The 6,471-nt window shown below is 37.2% G+C and overlaps 1 protein-coding gene and 1 long non-coding RNA gene across 7 annotated transcripts in view; both read left to right on the top strand.

Moving 5' to 3' along the window:
* UBAP2 (ubiquitin associated protein 2) overlaps positions 1–6,471 on the top strand; it is a 583,216-nt gene that overhangs the window by 28,865 nt on the left and 547,880 nt on the right. The window lies entirely within an intron of this gene.
* LOC104914770 overlaps positions 956–6,471 on the top strand; it is a 12,520-nt gene continuing 7,004 nt past the window's right edge. The window contains exons 1-3 of one of the 2 annotated variants that reach the window (XR_796130.3): positions 956–1,140; positions 2,622–2,699; positions 2,964–4,177. This is a non-coding gene — a long non-coding RNA (uncharacterized LOC104914770). Of the gene's footprint in view, positions 1,141–2,621; positions 2,700–2,963; positions 4,178–6,471 lie in introns of those variants that run through there. The other variant, XR_004162156.1, reaches the window with a different exon arrangement.

The following is a 6,471-nucleotide window of genomic DNA, read 5'->3' as shown; positions in this document are numbered from 1 at the left end:
TTAGAGGGGGAGGTTGTGGTGGCCCTGCCTGTGTGTGGCAGGGGGGTTCATGATCCTTGAGGTCCCTTGCAATCTTGGCCATTCTGTGATTCTGTGTGACTGTTCTAATACTTACTGTCTTATACAGGATATTGAAACCTTATATTTGTGAACTGTTTTGCTACCTGTTCGCTCAGCAACATTAGTTTTCTTAATTCTAGGCAAGTTGGATTAGCTGGTCCCTGCCTACTTTGTGAGGGCTGCTTGTCGTCTGAATTGAAAAGAAATAAGACAGTACCAAAATCACTGATTGGCAATTGCCTGTTGTGAGATCGTGGGCTTTATCTAGTGCTTCACAGCTAATGGCAACTTATCTACATAAGCAAATTTCCTGCATGAAAACTATATCTGGACAATAAGTTCTTAGAGAGAAGAACATTACAAGTTTTTGCCATCTTCACTGTTTACAAATAATACCTTCTTTTTTGCTTTTCTCAGTAGACTAAGCATGCAATTGCATAACACATAAATTACTGTATTGTTTCTAGCAAATGTCTTGGTCACTTTATTTTCAACTCCTACATATATTCACATGGAATTGATATTATCACTGAATTTATTTTAAGGATGGATTTTTAAATTAAAACTGAGGTCTGATATTTGGACCTTAGTCTTTTCTCCTGTTTAGACATAGTATTTCTTGGCTTCTGCTCTCTATGATGAGCTGTGGCTGTGAGAGCGGGTGGTTTGACTTATTGTGGCCACTTGTGTTTTGTCAAGTTCTTTGCATTTAAATTCTAATATTTGTTTCTTTCTCACTTCTTTGCAAAGATAGAGCTAGATTTTCCTTTTGTATCAGTGTAGTTCTTGGTACGTATTACTAACCTGCTATTATAGAAATACCTATTTTTTTTTCCCTTTCAAGTGAACAGGTGTGGGTTGATATTATAGACAGAGAGCTCTCTTTCTTTTTGACTTCTGTATCTAATTCTATTCTATCTAAATAGACTTCTTGGGAGACTGTAGGGGGAAAGAAGAAAAGCCTTGGAAAGGAAAGTTCAGAAAACAAAGAGAACAGAGAAAAACGAGGGGAGAGAGAAGTGAGTCGTGGACGGGGAAGTTCCAACAGACGGGGAAGAGGAGGCAGCCGTGGCCGAGAGTGTACGTATAGGGGTTCATTTTAAAAGCTTCGGATGTCTTTCTTGCAGCTGAAACTGGTTGAAAGTGAATGTTTAATGAAACGAAGTCTGTCAGAGCTGGAACTCAGTGCTGACATGATTGTAACTTGTTTATGTGACAAGTATACTTGATTTATCTACTTGATTTTTTGAATGGTCTTTACTTTTATTTTTCTGAGACAGCTCAGTTTAATTTAAACCTTCTTGGTTAATTGATCTTTTAGAACTTGCTGTCCTTTATGTCAGTTTTAGAACTGAGTCTTTGTAAGACTGCCTGAAAGTGAATATGTCGCTGCATCAGCTGATACATTTTTTTTGTTTCTTCTAATGAAAAAAAAAAAATGTAGCTCAACTCCATCTCCTTTTAGAATGGGAGAACCTGAAGATGTTCTCATCTTCTCATAAGGGGAATGAAAAAGCAGGGAATATTATTAATCTGTAGCAAATATTGCTCATACAAACCAGCCACAGGTGAGTTTCCACAACAGAAGTAGTACTTTGTGAACAGAAACATTTAAATTTCATGTTTATACAGATACAATAGTATGCTGTGCAAAAGAGAACTCAAGTTTTTTGAATTATGTAGAATCTCATTAAATCACCACTGAATATACACATTACCTTTTTTCTCTTAAGTTTTATCAGAAATTATCTAAGCTACCTGTATCTCCTAAGATGGCCATAAACATTTACTGTAACACTAATAAATGAGTAGAAAATGAAGGGGATAAAAAAGAACACAACCAAAAGAACTCCACCTTTTCCCTCATAGCAGGACAAATATTTACAATTTTAACCAAACTTCTGTAACTCATAGCTGGAATATATTCAGATACTGTACCAGTCAGTGGAGGCATTGTGAGTCTTTGTAGAAGAATAAAAGTGTGGAGAGAGATGTCTTGGCAAGGCCATACACTGCTTGTTTCTGTACTAGATGACTACCAAATCTTGATATTATCCTCTCTCCTGTATGTACATTCTTTAATGGTTATGTTGGTGCTATTTGGGTTTGTTGTGTAGTACAAAATTCTCAGCAGCGCTCTAAGTGGTCACTCATTTCCAACCTCCTCTGTAAGGGAGTCAGAAGTTGTGGCACAGGACAGGAAGAAGAGTTGGTGTTATTGGTTATCTTACTCATCTGCTGTTGCCAATCAGCACGTTATCAGAAAAGTCAAGTATGAGGCAGGGTAATTTCTTGCCTCTGTAGAGATTTGAGACCTGGGTTTAAAAAATAAGTGCTGTGTCTGCTAGAAGACATAATCCTCGTAAAAGATATTTTGCTTCCTAGTTGTCCAGTTTGAAGTAAACAACTTGCCTGTATCTACGCTTGCAAAAAGGAGAGGGATGACTAGGGTATCTAGACCGTAGTGGTCTGAATCTTTTTGAGTTCAAGTTAAGCAGATGACTGTGTTGTCTCATGGTATAAGTCTCTAAAGTTTCTCTTAAGCTGTCTTCTCTCCACAGTTAGTGCTGAAGAAAATGGAGTGGACAACAGTCAAGGAGACAGGCCTTCAGATCGTGGGAAACGTGGCCGTGGGAGAGGTGAGATGGTGGCATTGATGTGGGACTCGCACTGATTTCATTTCCTGAAATGAAACTCCCTCATTTATTTGATTAAAAGCTTATTTTTAAGCATTTGTTGGTTATCCTTTGAATCCGTTAGCACCTCAAGCATCTTTAATTTAGATACTCTCACCCCTTAACCATTGCTTGACATTCCTAACCACTATGAGACCATTGTTTGGTGTCATAATGGCTTAACAGTATCAACACATCACCTTCATGGCATTTTTTTGTGTCCTCTAGCTATGGAGGGCTCTTCTCCAAATTGAATCGCAGCAGCCACCTGTGTGTGGGAGTGTAATGGACTCCTCAAGATGTACCTTGGCAGCAGGAGAGTGCAAGATTCCTTCTGTAGAACTCTTGTGGAGGGATTTGATATGTTCTTGTGCCATTTTGTTTTAGTGGATCCTGTTGTCAGGTTTGCCTTCTGTTTTCAATACCCAGTAGGAGAGCACTAGTGACTTTAGAGGTTTTTTGTTTAAAAAAAATAGAATTAGCATGGGAGTATTGATGAACAGAACTATGAAAAGACACAGTACTGTGGACTCAGGTACAACTCTAATTGCATTCTCTAGAAGAGATAGGAAAGCTGATGGTCTTTGTTTGATGTGGAAACGATGCGTAGTTGGTTTAGATTTTCATTTATCTAGTAGAAAGAAGCATATTTTTCTTAGAGCAAAAGGAATGAATGTGGATACCTGGGAATGGTACAGCTTGTGTGGGGAAAATTGGTAATAAAGAAGTTACACTGGTGAAGTGTACAGCAGAGCTAATAGCTTAATAATGTCTGACCTATGGGGAAAAAAGAATTTCTACGTACAAAAGACTCTCTTACTTGGAATATCCAGTAACGAGGCATTCAGTGACTGGAACATCAAACTTCATTGTCTCCAAATCTGTATCCTGAAGGAATGGAAGGGTGTAAAGACATATAGCTTCCAGAGGGTTGTGAGAATTATTCTATTGTGCGTGTCAATCAGCTGATAAGAAATAACATGTTCACAGAGTAGCTTTGCTGAGGAGATTGTGGTATAATTCACTGTTCACAGATGGAATTCAAATGCTTTAGTTTTTATTGTAAAGTAATTATTTATACATGTTGTAAATATAAACATAGGACTTTTAAAAATTTTTGGGGTGAAATTTAGAGATTAATTTCAAGTTCAATCTGTATCTTTATTTGTAACCATGTGAACAATACATTGCATTTGTTGTTAGCACTAACTGTTTAGGTGAATATCATGTTTCAAGCCAAAGCTTTTTAATCATTGCTATCAAACTGATTTATCTGACTGAAGAAATGGGAAGAACTTTATCCAGCTTCTGTATTTGGGTTAGTTTATACAGTATTTCTGTATCTCTTTACCAAATATTTCATACTCTGCATTAATGTGAGTAAAATGCCTCGATGAAGTCTTCTCAACTGTCTGTAATAAACCCTGTGCGTGGCTTCCTGATTGTTGTATTACAAGTATGTGTATTATACAGTAGAAATAGCTGGTTTCATTTTATAATGCGACCCCTCAAAATCTGCAGGGAATTATATAAAGCTGTATAATTTACTTTTCAGTATTTCAGTGATGTGTGACTTTCAATATGAGTAGGTTTTATTTTAAATAAAAACTCCTTGCTGTTTTTTTCACTGTTAGACAAAATAGGGAAATGTAGGGGTAAAGTACTTTAGCTGAAAGCAAATGGATTGTTGGTAATCACTGCAGGGCCCTTTTTTAGATGTTTTTCATTCAGTGTGCAGGAGTGTAGGCATCGTAGGGGTCAGCTAATATCTGAGCAACGCACTCTTTCTCTATTTTAAGCTACTGTCTCAGGCTGGGATTATTTTATTGGCTGCTTTCTAGGGGGAAAATTGTTGGCCCATTGTATTACTGCTTCATTGTAGAAGAATCTAATGTTAAGAAATAACATGCTTTGAAAACAGAAGAAATTGCATTAACTCAGTGGTGATAGCGTACTGTTCAATGGGAGAAGAAAACACCAAACTGAGAATTTCAACTTAGTGCTATAGGCGCTATTTCCTTACACAGTAGATTTTCTGTTAACGACTGTGTGACATTCCTTGCAACTTTATGGGCTAATATTATACAGTGTGCAAACAGTGCTGGTTGCTGGTATATACAAGATCAGGGATTTCAGGAAGGTAAGTGTTACTGGCCAAGGAAGAGAAAGCAAAACTGCACCACAGGAGGTGTTCAGTGACACATCCCAGCTGGGACTGCTCTGCTTCTCTGCTTCTCAACATCTAATCTTTGCTTGCTAAGCAGGTTGTAAACCTTGATTTGGAAAAAAGTCAAAGAGCTCATGTTTTTAAGGTGCCCTTCCCATCTGTGTTTCTTTTCAGAACTGAATTTCTTGAATCAGTTTAATTTAGCTGTTAAAAAAAAAAATCACTATAATACTGATTGATAACAATTGTATTTCTGTGTTAATTGTGCAAGGATTTGTAACTGTCTGGAATTGAATCTCCTGAAGGAATTAGGAAGAGAGATGATTGCGACTTCAGGACTGTCAGTTCTAGAAATGTTTGCTTATTTGTGTTTTAATCAGCTGTAGTGCTGTATATAAACTGAGAGATTTCACAGGCACAGGTTTGTTTGTTTTTTTTATATAGCTGTTTTGTGCAATTCCTACGTCTTCAGTTTTAAATTTATGTCTGGCTCTCCCTCTGTCCCCTACCCCACATTGAAACAGGAGGGGCAGAACTGCAGAAGGCTTTGAAAGGTACATGGAAGATGGCCTTTATGGGCTGCGAGGAACTGGCAGAGTAGGGCTTTGCAGCCTGCAAAACAGGGCTAAATGATTGTATGATAAGGATTTGTAAAATTTCTTCAGGAAATGTTCTATGAGGAAATCAATTGATCAATCAATTCATGTGAATATGAGAATGAGAGGATAGTAAATTATTATGTTAAAGGTTCAAAATGATTATATGGAAGTGATATTCTTATAGGTAATTAACCTGAGGAATTCTTTACTATAAGATGTAAGTTTCCAGAATCTGTAACATCTGCAGGCTCTTGACAAAATCATCCTAAAAAAGATCCATAGTGAAGAAACACGACCAACTAACCAACAACAACAACAAAAAACAACCCACAAAACCCAACAAGGGCTGTGAATTATGTAAATTATCTGGCTCATGAGATCTTTGAGCAACAAGTAGTTGAAGACCAGGACAATGTCCAGGGGGATTATGCTGTGATTTCAGGTCTTGCATGGTTCCACAGAAATCTCACTGATGATAGTTGATAACAGGATAGCAGATAGATGAACTTGTGGTCTTCCTTCAGCATAGAACAGATTCGTATGTGGTCATTTTCCTCATTTGTAAAGTGAGAGTGAATTTGTCTCTTTTACTGCTATTTCTACGTCTTCCTTGTCATTCTTTCAGAGTACCAACAGTGAGTTCCTTCTAGGAAAACAGAAATAAAAGTGAAAGGGAAAAGCATGAGGTTTTAATTTTAGACTGTGGAGGAACCTTTCAAACTTTTCAAAATTTTCCTGGATATATTACAGAGCCGCTGACCATTTTTGTAAACATCAGACCAGTCCAGTTTGTGTACATAATCTCTCTTTACAAAAAAAAAAGGGCCAAACTTTTTTTATATAAAAGATTTTATCTGGAAGAAAATGAGCTTCTGTAACCAGAACTGCATGTCTAGGCTTTGTACAGTTGTCACAGAACATATAGAACGTATTTTAAATTTTCTTTGCCAAAACTAGCAAGAATGTTGCT

Source organism: Meleagris gallopavo, chromosome Z (assembly GCF_000146605.3).
Source record: "Meleagris gallopavo isolate NT-WF06-2002-E0010 breed Aviagen turkey brand Nicholas breeding stock chromosome Z, Turkey_5.1, whole genome shotgun sequence".
NCBI lineage: Eukaryota > Metazoa > Chordata > Aves > Galliformes > Phasianidae > Meleagris > Meleagris gallopavo.
The sequence above is the reverse complement of the archived record's forward strand: the minus strand, read 5'-3'. Positions and strand labels throughout refer to the sequence as shown.